The 15,807-nt window shown below is 43.3% G+C and overlaps 1 protein-coding gene across 1 annotated transcript in view; it reads left to right on the top strand.

The window, feature by feature from the left end:
* The window catches only part of VTA1 (vesicle trafficking 1), a 243,488-nt gene that overhangs the window by 788 nt on the left and 226,893 nt on the right, over positions 1 to 15,807 (top strand). The window lies entirely within an intron of this gene.

Genomic DNA, 15,807 nt, shown 5'->3' with positions numbered 1-15,807 from the left:
ATCAAGCCTTGTGACTGCTGCAGGCTGAATGTGATCAGTCGCAATGGAGTACAGGGATTTACATGCTGTCTAGCCATGTAAGCCCTTTAAAGAGGTTTTCACAAAATTGGTGGGTGCCTGAAGAACAATCTCCTGACTTGCTGCTTGCCTGGGGCAGTGCACTTCTGACTGACCGGACATGTTGGCATCATGTGGCCTAAACTGTTCACTTGCCCTGCTGTAAGCAGTGGCAGCTGTGCCTGTGCAGTATAGGAGGAGCATAGTGGCACTGTATGTGGTTGGATCCTGTGATCAGCCCACCTTCAGAGCAGTGCTTACAAGCTCTATAGCACAGCGCTTGTAAGCGCTACACTCATTACCTCCATACAGAATAATGGGCCCGGCATAGGGGTGGTGCTTCTGTTGTTGCGGGCCAAATAAAACCACCCTGCGGGCCAGAGTATATGTGCTTTAAGTTGTTCAAAATCGAAGTTCATTTTGTTCTCACAGGCCACAACATCCCTTTGGCTAAAGACGGCCATGAACATGAGGCAAACATTGTCTAAACCTGCAGATCGCCTTGGGACCATCTCGCCTTCTAATGTGTGTGGGGTCGGGTGTCCTGTCATCTGCTGTCCTGGTATAAAAATAAACAGCATGTCTGATTTCAATTTGCTTCATTCTTAGGCTATGTGCCCACGATGCAAAAATGCTCCGGATTTTTTTCCTGAGCGTTTCTGCATCTCCTTGGCAGCGCATGCGGGTTGACAAGCGCTTTCCAAGCAATTTTAGCATCACTTGGAAAGTTCTTGTCAACTTGGTCACACTATATAAATCCATGCAGCCGGCATGGATTTATATACTGTGACCTTAAGAATGGTAAAAAATAAAAAAATAAATCTATACTTACCTTCTGATGGCCCCTCGCGGTACACTACACTGAAGGACCTGCCAACGTCAGCGTCGTGTGACCCATCACATGACTAAATGACATCAGCGCAGGTCCTTCAGTCCACCGCGATCTGCCGGCAAGCGAAGACAAGCGCATCGGGGGCCATCAGAAGGTAAATATAATATTTATTTTTATTCTTTTTTTTTACAGGTTCTATGGTACCCGGGTCCTGAGGAGAGTCTCCTGTCCTCCAGACCCGGGTACCATCCACACATTGAAATGCTTGGATTCCGCATGTACAGATGCAGTGATGCGGAATCCATGCGTTCCAATGCAAGTCAATGGCGGTGAAAACCCCGCGCTTCCGCAAAATAATTGGTAGTGCTGCGTTTTTTTCCGCAATGATAATCCGCAGCGGAAATTTCCGCAGCATGTACACAGCACATGTGGATTATCATTGGGGAACATGGCAGGCCTTCTACCAAGCGTTTTTTAAGCATTTCTGCAGCGTTTTTGCCGCTGCGGAAACACTTAAAAAACGCATCGTGGGCACACAGCCTTAGTCTTCATCTAAGATACATTACCTCCAGAGGTTTCTGGCAACAACTTATTCCAATCTCATTTTAGAGATCACATGCCTATTCAGCTGGACCCATGGTGCACCCAGGAGTGTTAACAAGTAATTCCTGTTGGTCCAGTGTGCATTCAGCATAAGCAGACAGCTATTATAGGGAACCTGTTATGTCCTTTGTAGTATCTAAACTGCCCCCATTGCATTGTTAGTGATGCAATGTGTATCACTAACATGCTTTTTTCTTTAAAATCGGCGCTATATATCATGTGTAAAAAGCACTTTATATATTTATATCATACGTGCTCGTTTAGTTATAGGGGTAGGATTCATCGCATTTAGTCGGGGTTGGTGCCGCCTACACTATTTGAATTCTTCACTCGGCTTGTTGCTGATGTCACTATGCCGCACTTGCGCAGTATGTCACGGCCAGCCGCGCTTGGTGCTCTGGAAGTCATGCATTTGCTATGATGAGCGGCTCCCCGTTCGTGCGCCATGAAGCTGTGTTTAGTTCCCAGCTTCACTGTGCGGCCAGATCCGCTTGTCACAGCACCAAGCGCGGCTGGCCATGACATAGTGCACAAGCGTGGCATAGTGACATCAGCGCAAGCCGTGAGCAGAATTCAAATAGTGTGAGCGGCACCAACCCTGACTAAATGCGATGAATCCCACCCCTATAACTAAACGAGCAGGTATAATATATGTATATAAAGTGTTTTTTACACACATTATTGTAGATTTTAATGAAAAGAGCGTCTTAGTGACGCACATTGCATCACTAACAACACAATGGAGGAAGTTTGGATACTACACAGGACATGGCAGGTTCCCTTTAAGGTGTATGATCAGCTTTAAAGCAAATCTGTCAGCTTAAAGCAAACCTGTCAACACTTGAGCTATGTAACAGATGCCTTGTGGATAAATCAGCTTTTATCACTTTATGTAAATGACCTCTTCGAGGCACTGGGGAGGTCACTGTGGAAGATAACTCTACCTCCTTACGTCATTATCATGTGAATCGCCTCCCACAGCGTCACTGTGTGCCTGTGACCTCGGGTTTTCGTTCTGTAATCTTGCGCCTGCGCAGTCCCACTGCCGTCGTTCCTCTTCATTGTTATGCCCTTCTCTAGGCATTGTCGTCACTTTCCTACTGCGCAGGCGCGTCACTGGTACTTTCGCTCCCAGTGTTCTCCAGCGTGCAGAAGCACCGTGGATTAACCGTTCACAAGCAGCTGTTTTCTGGTCTAGTAAATTAACCATTTAGAAGTAGCCAAATCCTCTTCTTTCAGATTAACCCTGTAGAAGCAGCTTTGTCCTCTTTTATCTGAACTGGCAGATACATCTTATTACAGATCATAATATGTTAGATTATAATATTCTGTATGAAGCACAGATCAGGTAGTGGGGGTGAGGGATATTTTTACCTTATTTGTGTTTTGTTGATTTGCAGCACATTGGGATGCACTTTCAGGAATTAATTTACCAGGTTTGTGCTTCAGTGACTCAGCACCAGCAAAATGAGCTAATTAATTTGTTCAATCTGAATCCGGCAGATATGAGCATAAGGCTAAATTTACCATTCAGATGAAGTATCAAAACACCCCTCTACCCCCACTGTTAAAATCTAGAGACTTGAATCTTCACAGATTTTATTTTACTTGCTTATTTAGCGACATTAATTTCCACAGCTCTTTACAAGTGTAATCATCATCGCTGTCCCTGTTGTGGATCACAATCTACATTCCCCATCAGTATGTCTTTGGAATGTGGGAGGAAACCAGGGAACCCGGAAGAAACCCGCGCAAACACGGGGAGAACATACAAACTCCTTGCAGATGTTGTCCTTGGTGGGATGTAATCCCAGAGCTGCAAGGCTGCAGTGCTAACCACTGAGCCACCATACTGCCCCTATTTTTGAGATTACTCTTGTAAAATGAAAGTGAAACCTGCATTCCTGTAATATTAAAAGAAAATCATCCGATATGTATATGAGAAAAGACATCTAATCTCATTTTCTGTCATGTTGATGATTTTCTCAGAAGTGATGGGTCCTCCTTAAATGTACAGCCTCACAGGACTCGGCAAATACTGTATGCATTTTGACCTGTAGTTATTCTTGTTTCCAGGCAGTGTTTTTATCACGTGTGCCCCCTACAGTAACAAAAAACAGAAACCCTGACCTGTCTAGGGAATGGGTTCCTATAGATCCTTTTTTAATTATACCCTAACCTTTGTGCCTTGATCTAATTTAGTAATGAGCTACAGTCAAGCGGTCTATTATTTTTTTTAATTTATGACTATGTAGGGTATTCAAAGCCCTCCATCAGATAAACAAGGTAATGGTATGCGCACACAGCGTTATTTAGACGTCGGTGCACCGCTAAGACTTTCCAGGTGAAGCTGCTTCTCGAAAATGCCGACAGTTGTTTTCTCGAGGCGGCATCACTGCAGATAGCTTTCACGCAATATACTGCTAAGTATGCGCATGTCACATCTATTAAAGGGGTATTCCCGTCTCCAAGATCCTATCCCGATATGTAGTAGGTATAATAATAATATTAGCAAATACCTCCAATTAGAAATGTAGTATGGTTTTTCTGATTTTCTGTGTTTTTCCCTCATGTTCCAGCATTGCAGGACCTTAGGTATCCATGGTTACGACCACTGATATAGTTAGTTGGTTGATAGTGGTCGTAACCATGGATACTTCAGGTCCTGCAATGCCTGCACATGAGGAAAGAGACGTAGCGATCAGGAAAACTATACTGCATTTCTAATTGGGGGTATTTGCTAATATTATTATTATTATTATTACACCTACTACATATTGGGATAGGATCTTGGAGAAGGGAATACCACTTTAACTGCTCCAGGAGCAACAGCAACAAATGCCCATACAGTATGCTGATTTAAATGCATATTTCCTGCTTTTCCCCTGCTAAAGTCCAACAGTATATTTACCTTCCCAGTTGCCTATCTGAATATTATTTCAAACCTAAAAATGACATGGTGAAAGAAATGTGAGGAACATTTTCCACGAGTGTGGACGGTGGTATCATAGGATACAGTGACGCTGAAATGCTGTTATCTTTATGTCATCAATATGCTCTTGGTTTTATGTAGGCCTCCGGCTCCTCAGCGTTATCGTGCCACCTTACTTGCCATAACTGCTGAGCCTACTGATTGGCTGTAGACCTGATGGCAATAAAGAGCGCAATGGAGTGGCATTGCTGGAGCAGGGGTGGCAAAGTAATGATTTTAGTTTACAACAGATCAAGCCTTTTGGAGATGTGGAAAACTGAAAACCCCTGTAAGCTCTGCACAGGCACGGTGTTCTCAGCGCTTCTGTGCAGTTTCCACAGGCATGTTTATGTGATGATCATAAAGGATTAAACTAGTGTATGCTTAGAGCTCCGACTATATAGCTGGAAGAAATGGTTATATGTCTGAGTATTATAATGTCCTGTTTGTCAACTGTTTTCAGCCCATTAGCGCCACCTGGAGGTTCTCAACTACACTGTCTGATAACAGCAGACAGACATATCATATCTTACAGTGGCCTTCCAAGCAGCTTGTTTCAGCGTGACTAGACTGTAAATCCTCTGTGTATTACACTACCAGTGTTGTGAATACAATTTTAAGAAATCTTTATTTAAGCACTACAGAGAATATGCAGAGAAAGTCAGTGCATGATGAGGTGTTTCACAGATTTCTTAGTTTCTAATTCCAAGAGGGAATTCTGTGATAAATCCACAACATGTTCACAGGGTAATCCACACTGAAATCTGTGCCATTTGGTGCACATATTGCTCCTGCAGAAATATATTGTATAGCTGTATCCTAAGTATAACCTGGAGGCCAGTTTCTTTCTGCCAAGTGGTTTTAAGTACCCAGATCTGCAAAGATCAATGGGGGTAGCTTAATTTAGGAACAACCCTCATAGTTGAGATGGTTAAAGGAGTTGTCCATTCTAAAATGAAAAGTCTACAGTCACTCTGTGTGAGTGACTGCAGACTTTGGAATCCTCTCAGCGCAGGCACTGTGCCCTGCGAGCATACGCCTTTCAGAACCTGCCTAGTGGGCACGGCCTTGCTCAATACACTTTTAATCTTAGACCACACAACCCCTTTAAGTAAGCTGTGCTTGTAATGTAAATTATTGCAAAGAGAGGAAACCGATGTCCAGGCTCTATCTGACTTTGATTAGAGAACAACACAAACATGTAGTTAAAGGAGTTGTTTGGCCTTGTATTATTGAAATCTCATCCATATCAGATTTTTGGAAATCCAACACCTGGATCACTATTGATCAGCTGTGTCAGAGGTGAAATCATCTGATTGGTGGGGGTGCTGGGTGTCGTATGCTGAACGTGGCTGTCTCCAGCAGTCTCACAGAGAATGAGTGTGGCGTTCTTGCACATATCCAGCTCTGTTTACTTTAGGCATTTCAGAACCCCATTCTTTGATTCTGTCCGGGCCTCAACCGTCATACTTCTACCAATCAGCAAGTATCACTAGTGATGACCAAGCATGTATTGTTAACCCTTTCGGCGAGCACGCTCGGGTGCTCGCAGAGTATTTGTGGCGTCCTCGAATGCTATGCGAGTCGCTGTGTGTGCATGATTTGCGATAGGTTGACATCTTTAATACATGTGAGGACTGCCTGAGAAATAGATATTCCTCACATGTATTTAAGCTGTCAAACAGTCGCAAATCATGCACACACAGCGACTCGCATAACATTCGAGCACGCCGAAGATACTCTGAAAACACCCAAGCATGTTCGTAAATCTCGAGTAACGAGCATGCTCGCTCATCACTAGTTATCACCTATGTAGTGTGAATATACATAGGCAACCACTCAGGCACTTTTTTTTTTTTTTTTTTTTAATTACCCCTTTTGTTTGTATAAAATCGTGGCCTAAGTTTAGAGACTAACACAAATTTTGGTTTTCACAAAGTTTGTTGCTTCATTGTTTTTATAGCTTTTAGTCAGATGTTTCTATGGTTATTGAAGTACAATTATCAGCATTTTATAACTTTTTGTATGTCAATAAAAGTATAAAAACTTAACGCAAAGACTCAATATTTACAGTGTAGTCTCTTATATTTACTTTTGCAATTTACTCTACCATGCTGGATATCCGCTTCTGTGCCAAATCTTGACTCGTGACCACCCTTTGTTACATAATCAGTGCTTGGAGTTCATCGCAATTTCTGTATTTTTGTTTGCTCACCCACTTCTTGAGGATTGACCACAGTTTATCAATGTGATTGAGATCTGGGGAGTTTCCTAACCATGGTCCCAAAATGTAATGTTTTCTTCTCAAAGCTACTTATCATATCTTCCTTGTAACTTGGTGCTCTATCATGCTGGAAAAAGCATTGCTCATCTCCAAATTGCTCCAGGATTGTTGTGAGAAGTTGATCTTAGAATGTTTGGATTTATTCATTGCTGCTTTGTTAGGCAAAATTGTCAGTGAGCCCACTCCATAGATGAAAAGGAACCCCATGCATGAGTGATCTCAGGATGCTTTACTATTGGCATAAGACAGGACTCAAAGGAGTGGTCACCTTTTCTTCTCTGAACAACCATTCTTCCAGATGTCCCAAACAGTCTGCAAGGGGCTTCATCAGAAAAAATAACTTTACTCCTGTCCTCCGCAGTCCAATCCCTGTATTTCCTGAAAAAATATTTCCTCTGATGAAGCCCCTTTTAGAATGTTTGGGGCATCTGCAATTATTGTCTATAGAAGATAAAATAAGTGCTACCATGAGTCCTTTGACATGCCTATGATGAAGCATCCTGAGTTAATTAGCACAATGAGTCTATTGCCATGAATCTACAGATCTCAATCTCATTGAGAACCTGGGGCCAATCCTCAAAAAAGCTGACCAACAAAAACAGAAATTGTGATAAACTCCAGCCACTGATTAGACAAAAATGTACTGTCATCGGTCAAGATTTGGCAGAAGCTGATAATCAGCTGCCAGAGAAAATTGCAGAAGTCTTGAAACATATAAGGGTCAACACTGTAAATATTAAGTCTTTCTATAAACTTGATGTAATTGACAATAAAAGTTTAAAAATGTCTCAAAATGCTTATAATTGTACTTCAGTAACTATAGAATTGATATATATGTCCCATTTTCTTCCAGAAGAGTGGCAATTTACAATTGCAGTCACATGATACAGGAGAGGGATTGGGGCAGCGCTGAAATGGCAGAAGACAGTGATAAGTAAACATGCAATAGTGATTTCTGCCAGAGGTGGCAATACAGCAAACCGCCGGAGTAGTCTTTTAAAAACGCTGCTGGTGTGTGTTTTTTTTTTTTTTTCTCTTTCTCTTCCAGGCTCCCCATAAATGTTGTTGGGGCATAACCTTTGCAGAATTGTAATTTGTATTTGTAAGTGCAGAATCGTGCAATTTCTGCACTGAAAAGAAAGAAAAAACAATTGTCAAATCCTTGTCAAAAGCACATTAAGCAGGAAAACGCATAAAATATCACCCCAACAAATAGAGCAGATTTCTGTTGCAGATTTTGGTGTGAACACATGCGGAAAAACAGCATAAACCGCAAAACACCGTGTTTTTGCAAGTGGGAACATAGCCTAAAGTTGCTGCAGAACTGTGCATATTTTTTTTTTTTTTTTTTTTTTTTTTTTTTTTGGTTTTTCGCTATAGATTTTTACAAACGGCTTAAAAAAATACATGCAAAAACGCAGTGATTTTACCATGATCTCAAAATCATACTGCAAAGAACGCAACATGTTTGCATCATGTGAACATTTCCTTAATGTGTCATTTAAAAGGCCAACATTAATGTTTCCTGCATCATGGTGGGTAACGCGTTACAGGGGATCTTGTCAGCCTAAACGGACAGTATAATCGAAGCACACAGCTTTGTAGGGAGTATAGACCCTTTAAATGCTGCACCCTTGGGGTATGTGCACATGTTGAGTATTTTTGTATGCAGAAATTTCTGCACCATTTCTGCATCTCTTGGCAGAAAAACGCAGATGCGTTTTTGCCTGCACTTTTTCAGTGCATTCAATGGGTGTAAAGTGCTGGCAAAAACGCTTTGAGAATTGACATACTGCAGATTATTTTCTGCACCAAATCTGCAAGTCACAAATGCTTAACGTGTTTCGTCACACTTCAGGTTACTCATTCACTTTGCTGGCATCAGAGTATTACGCCTTGTGTCTGTGGCCACCACACTGCTTGTTCCTGCCTGTTGTGGTGCTATGCCTCCCTCGCCCTCTGTGCTGCTGTCCTCGCTATGCATGTCATCTTGCCAGGTTGGGTCAGTGACTTCATTGTCCACCACCTTGTCTTCCACATACGCACCCTGGGCCGCCTCCTGACTTGCTCGCAATTGTGTCTCATCAACATCCACCTCTTGCGACAGTAATTGCACTTTCCCACCGTTGCTTTTGTGTGACGGTGGCTGCTACATGCAATCTCCTCTTGCCCCGTTTTGAAGATGGTCGGGCGAGAGGCCCAAATCTCTAAATGGAAAAGTGAACAGCTCTATTCGGAGTGTCCAAGTGTGGGATCAGTTGTTTCCGGGCACTCGGCATGGTGGGAGGAAGGAGGATCAGGGTGAGGAATATGTGGTCCAGACTTATGACTACTGAGACTTGACCGTGTGGAAGACAGGATGATAGTGGTGGTGGCAAACTGACTGGAAGCATTATCTGCTATCCAACCAACAACATTTTCACACTGCTCTGGCTTCAAGAGTGGTGTTCCGCAGCCCCGTAGTAATTGGGACAGAAAGGTAGTTTGACATGATGTGGGTGCTTGTTGTGCTCCCTCAGCAGGCACAGTTTCATCTTGCCCAGGACCTCGGTCTCTGTGTGCACCATCACGTCCACTTCCCGTCCTTTGCCTCACGCCTTTACCATTTTTAATGGAGTGTAATATTTGGCCCGCTCCACAAAATGTCTGTATTATTACCACAGTAATATGCAATCACGTGTTTTAGGCATTGGCCTTGTAGTGTGGTATTGGTCAGCGAGCAAGTGTGAATAGGTTCAACAACACACAGCTGGCAGACTTCAAATGGAGTGGAATATTTGGCACTCTCCAAAAGTCACAATTATTACCGAAGTAATATGGGGTCACGTGTGATGATGGAAAAGTCTCTCCTTACACAATACAGCAATGCAAATAAAATAAAATCTGCCTGTATTCTGCTAACAAGCAAATGGAGCAGTAAAATGGAGTACTGTATTGCTTTTTAAACAATCAGGATTAAGAAAAAAAATATCCCTGATATGTAGGGCTATGGATATCTGTAACAGCAGCAGCATACAGAACGTGCAATGGACCCTGTTGAGCTGTATACAGTGTCCACAAACCCTGCCTGTCTAACTCCTGCTATCACCAGTAATAATATATGCAGCTGGATTAGTCCTCATTAGCTGTGGAATACCTGACTAAAACAATCACCAATTCTGTCCCTCACTCCGCAGCACCTCTCCCTACTCTGCATGTTTCCGGGGTACACTGTGACGAGCATAGGGTCACTAGGTCTTATATAGACCTGATGACGCTGTGCGGCCAGCCAATCACTGTAATGCCACAACCAACATGGCTACGGCATTACAGTGAGTGGCAGGCAATCCCTGAATATTAATTGAGCGCCAAACATGCGGGGAGGGGACCCGAGCTCCCGTCCGAGCATCCCGTAAATACTCGCCGAGCATTGAGCAGGGAGATGCTCGGGCGAATACCAAGCAGTGACGAGCATGCTCGCTCATCACTACTGATCAGTTTAGATGAGCAGACCAGGGTGAAGTTCTACCTGTTGTGACAAAACTGTTATGGTAGGCAGTGGTTTCTCAGCAGGGAGTGTCCTACATTCCATCATGGTGACAGTGTGTCACAAGGGATGAGGTCAGCAGATCTCTGCTAGAAGGTGCTTTGGTTAGTGTTATTGGAGCGTAGTTTCTGTTGCGTGACGTGACCTGTGAAAAACCTTCTCATGTGATGGTGTTACTCAGCGATGGAAATGTAATTAATTTATGATAGGGAGATTTGTGTAGGATTATTATGGTGTAGCTGCCTAAGAGCAGTCACTACATTTATAGAACGGGTAAAGAAGAGCACTTGCCGCTTCTAATATACCTTTTGTGTGGTTGTATTGAGGATTAATTTATTATATGTTCCATTGATTATATAAACAGTTTCATCCATGCTGTGCACCAATAGCTGCTTTCAGTCTAATTTCTCATTGGGTACATATGAAATGATACATATAGAATTGTAGAGAGTGATAGCTGTATATGCTACTATTGTGCTAATCGCCTATATTCCATTAAAGAAGATGTCCAGTACTTTATTCCCCCCCTCCCCCCCCCCCCCCCCAATATATCCCCCCTGGCCCCCTAAGACTGTTTGTAAATACCTTCTGTTGCTGATAATGCCTGTGAGCGGCGCTATCAGCAACGGAAGGTATTTACAATAAGTCTTAGGGGCGCCTGGGGGATACATGGGGGGGTGAATATAAAGCAGTGGAAAACCCCTTTAATATGGACGGTCCTGTACCTCAAATAGGTAAATGTTTGCACACCTACATATAAATAGCACCATAGATTGAGTATGTGTTCCATTCGTAAAAAAAACGGATAGGTCACGTATGTGTAACACGGACGTCTGAATGAGGCCTTAATGATAAGAACCCAGTGGGATCCAAGGTTCGAATGACCGCTGAAGTCCTTTTTTTTTTTTTTTTTGTTTAGAATATTGTTTCCACTAAAGCCATGTTCTCACATAGGATAAATTCTGCCTTTTTTTTTCTTGAAAATGAATTCCTACTGTTCGTTTAAAAACGCTGAAACAGTGCTTTTTTTTTTTTCCCCTCCCCTTCTATGTGAAGCCTTTTAAAGGGAACCTGTCACCACAAACAGAAACGAGAATGTTGCTGAGAGAATAAAGTTAATTATCTCCCCACGGCGTTCGGCTAAGTACAAGCGCTGGGCAGCATAATAACGCTATTAACCTGCAGGTTAATAGTGTATTTCTGGTGACAGGTTCCCTTTAAGAAAAAAAAAAAAGCGTGCAGAAACACAATTGCAGTTTTAAGTGCAGAACTCAACAAATTTCTGCACCAAAAATGCATTTAAAAAATAATGCATGAAATCTGCACCAAAATATCAAAAAAAGGAGAAAGATATAATGCAAAAACTGAGTAAATTGTAATTGCATTTTTTGGTGTGGCCACCTGCAGAAAAAATGCAGCATTCTTGCACATGGGAACATGGTCTAATAGTAAGTGGCTAGGGTACACCGTACACATTATCCAAACTCTTGCACTATTATCTGTTTTTCCTCAATATAAAATCAAAGTTTTAAATATCCAATAATGTGGCCTTTCGAATCTTTGGGTTTTTATACTTTTAACATCCAACCCATGGCAAATAGTTCAGAGATGCCACAGTTACCTCAAAATGGATCAAGAAGTGAGCCCTGAAATTACAGGCCGTGCAAGTTCGTTCCATGGTGCATTGAATATTTAAAGATGTTTTCTTGGAGATTTTTAGAAATTATAATCATGTAAATCCATATTGGCATGGGTTTATGAAAGATCTGCCTTATCTCACTAATCTGATCAGTTTTTACAAGGATATAAGCACCAGACCAGGTTTTTTCATTCAAGTTCAAACATTTTGATTGTTAGGCTATGTGCCCACGTTGCGGAAATGAAGCATATTTTTTACGCTTCTCCCTGGCGGGAAAATCGCATGCGGATTTTACATGCGGTTTTCCCGCCAGGTAGAAGCGTTTGTGAGGCGTCTTTGCAGCGTCTTTGCATGCATTTCTGCATGCGGGTTATCAAGCACTTCTCCAAGTGATTCAAGCATCACTTGGAAAAGTGCTTGACAACTTGTTCACACTATATAAAACCATGCAACCGGCATGAATTTATATAGTGTGACCAAGTAATAGTTAAAAAAAAAAGAATCAGAATGGTACAAAATAAAAAAAATAAAGTTTATACTCACCTACCGATGCATTCTGTGCCCCGTCCGGAGTCTTGAGCGGCTCACGCTGTTGTGTGCAGGACCTTCGGTGATGTCATTGAGTCGTGTGATGGGTCACATGACTCAATGACGTGGCAGGTCCTTCACACACCTCGCGACGGCGGGAAAACACCGGGAAGACATCAGAAGATAAGTATAAACTTTATTTTATTCTTTTTTTTTTTACAGGTTCTTTGGTACCCAGGTCTGGATGAGAGTCTCCTCTCCTCCAGACTTGGGTACCATCCGCATGCGGAAACGCAAAATTAATGAACATGCTGCGGATTTTTGACCGCAGCATATACGCTGCGGAAAAATCCGCAGCATGGGCATTGACATTGCGGAATGCCATTGGGGACCATGGGGTGCGGATATACATGCGTTTTACAAGCGTTTACGCTGCGAAAATTCCGCAGCATATACACTTGTAATACGCAACGTGGGCACGCAGCCTTATAAAGCATTTGGTATGTGAAAATCAGAATGCTTTTATCCCAAGTCAGGTGTCAAGGCTGTTAAAGGGTCAGTATAGGCTTTAAGGATTGCTACTTCCAATAGGTGGCACTAGAGTTCAAGTCCTCTTCCTCTCTGAAGAGACAATTTGCATATTTAATTTCCCAGAGAAGCATTGCACGGCCTATATGCTTCCTTACCCTGGCATCTCCCTCTCCATAAAGAGAAACTTTACCATTTAGACTCCTGTATGGGTATGCTGTGTAGATGAGAGTACCATTGTGTTTACTGTATGTGTATGTAGGGTAGGTGGCAGCAGAGTACCATTGTGTATACTCTATATGTGCATGTACTGTAGATGGTGGCAGAGTACCATTATATGTACTGTATGTGTATGTACTGCATACCATTGTGTGCTGTATGTGTACAGTCATAGCCGAAAGTGTTGACACCCTTGAAATTCTCCTAGAAAATTATTGCAATTACACATTTTGTTATACACATGTTTATTTCCTTTGTGTGTATTGGAACAAAACAAAAAAAGCAGAAGGGGAAAAAAGGAAAATAAAAAATTTCGCCCAAAAATGAGCCAGGCAAAATTGTTGGCACCTTTCCAAAATTATGGGTAAGCAACTTTTGTTTCAAGCATTTGATGCTTGTTGAAGCTCATCCATGGCAAGTAACACATGTGAACAATATGAAAATCACAACTGAAACCAGATAAAAAGGGGAGAAATTGACTCAATCTTTGCATTGTGTGCCTGTGTCTGCTACACAGAAAGAGAAAAAGAGAACTGTCTGAGGACTTGAGAACCAAAATTGTTGAACAATCTCACGGTTACAAGTCCATCTCTAGAGATCTTGATGTTCCTTTGTCCACGGTGTGCAACATAATCAAGAAGTTTACAACCCATGGCACTGTAGCTAATCTCCCTGGCCGTGGACGGCAGAGAAAAATTCATGAGATTGTAACGCAGGATAGTCCAAATGGTGCTTCTGCTTCACCCACAGGTACGTCCTCTGACCCCATCTGCAAACCCCATGCTGCATATCTGACCATTTTTTCCAAACTGTGTATGTCTGTTTCCCGGTATGTTCCCTGCATCTATTATCTGCTGTGTATCCACTTATCCTGGCTAATTTCATTCTATCTGTCCTTGGTATGTTTGATCCAATCTGCATGTTCATCACCTCAATCCTTTGATCCCAATACACACTAGTCCCTAGCTGTCTGTTTCCTGAATACATTTAGCCTCTGTGTCCTAATTACCTCCCCCCCCCCCCTTCCCATGCTTTTGTGAGCAGTGTTCGGCGGCTCCTCCCTTCTTGCACACCTGACGCACCTCTTGTGCTGGCCAGAGCTCCATAAATCAAGCTATCCAAGTCTGGCACAGACGGGTCTGGCTTTTTAAGGGGCTAAAAATGAAATAAGCCAGATATGGGCCAGAAGGTACGGATAGCTATTTACTATTTGAACTTAGATTCTCTTTCTCATTCACACTTAACATTCATTATGCTTACATATGCCCTTACTGTTTTAGCCCCACTAGTCCTCACTCTCCTGTGCTATCCCCAATCCCCAGTACCCTCTAACCAAATCATCTTCTCTCCTTCCCTCTTACCTCCCTATCTGACCTCATCTACAGACCTGCTCCTCAAAATCAGATCTATCCTACCAAAACATAACACAAGCCAGACACTCTCTCCTCCTCCCACCTGCTCTCTGTCTCTCTGCTTCTCCTCACTGCTGGCTGCATATCTCCCAGTCCTGGACCCCCGCAGCTTGCATCTTCCACCAATTCCCCCCTATCGCATCAACCAACTGCAAACTACCGCAGCCTCTCTTACGCAAAACTGGCCCCCCTGATGCCCACCCCCCTGCTCCCTCTTTCTGGAGCAGTCTGGAATGCCCGCTCTGTCTGCAACAAGCTCCATTTTGTCCACGACCTCTTTACCTCTCGTTATCTCTCCTTCCTGGGCATCACAGAGACATGGCTGACACCCTCCGACACTGCCTCCTCTGCTGCTCTGTGTTACGGTGTCTTGCACTTCACCCACACTCCTCGCCCTGGTAACAGACATGGTGGAGGAGTGGGTCTTCTCCTTTCTAACAACTGCACCTTTAGCCCTACTTCTCCTCTACCCTCTCTTATTCTCCCTTCTTTTGAAGTCTACTCTGTCCGCATCTACGCTCCCTCCAACCTCCAAGTGGCTGTTATATACCGACCTCCATGCTTGGTCACTGCCTTGGTCACTGCCTTTATTGACCAATTCTCCACCTGGCTTCTTTACTTTCTCTCTGCTGACATTCCCATAATCATCATGGGTGATTTCAACATCCGCACTGACACTCGCCAGTCAGCAGCATCCAAACTCCTGTCGCTTACTTCATCCATTGGACGTATTCAATGGTCCTCCTCAGCCACCCACACAGAAGGACACACACTATACCTCATCTTCACCCGACTCTGCTCCCTAGCTAATCTCACAACCTCCCCCCTACCCCTGTCTGACCACCATCTACTCACTTTCTCATCCCTGTCCTCTTCACCTGTCACCCATGTCCAGCAACTAGCACACCACCGCAGAAACCTTGCACATCTAGACACCCACACACTCTCTGACTCTGTTCTACCACTGACATCCACGTCTTCACTTCATGACACAGACAGTGCCACTGCTTTCTACAATGCCACTCTCTCATCAGCTATTGAGTCGGTCACCCCTCTTATGCACGACAAGTCAACAGGCAACCTGTTACGGGTCCGGGAGGTGGAACCTCTGTGCCAAGGTGCAAGGAGGGACCCAGAGGGGCGTGACTTAAGTATCCACCCGAACCGACCCTGGTCGAACGGCAGCTAACGACACCGTGACCAGGGAG

This window comes from Phyllobates terribilis, unplaced genomic scaffold (assembly GCF_046119375.1).
Source record: "Phyllobates terribilis strain yellow unplaced genomic scaffold, ASM4611937v1 Scaffold_3__8_contigs__length_932513732, whole genome shotgun sequence".
In the NCBI taxonomy this organism is placed as follows: domain Eukaryota; kingdom Metazoa; phylum Chordata; class Amphibia; order Anura; family Dendrobatidae; genus Phyllobates; species Phyllobates terribilis.
This window is presented reverse-complemented; position numbering and strand designations above follow the sequence as displayed.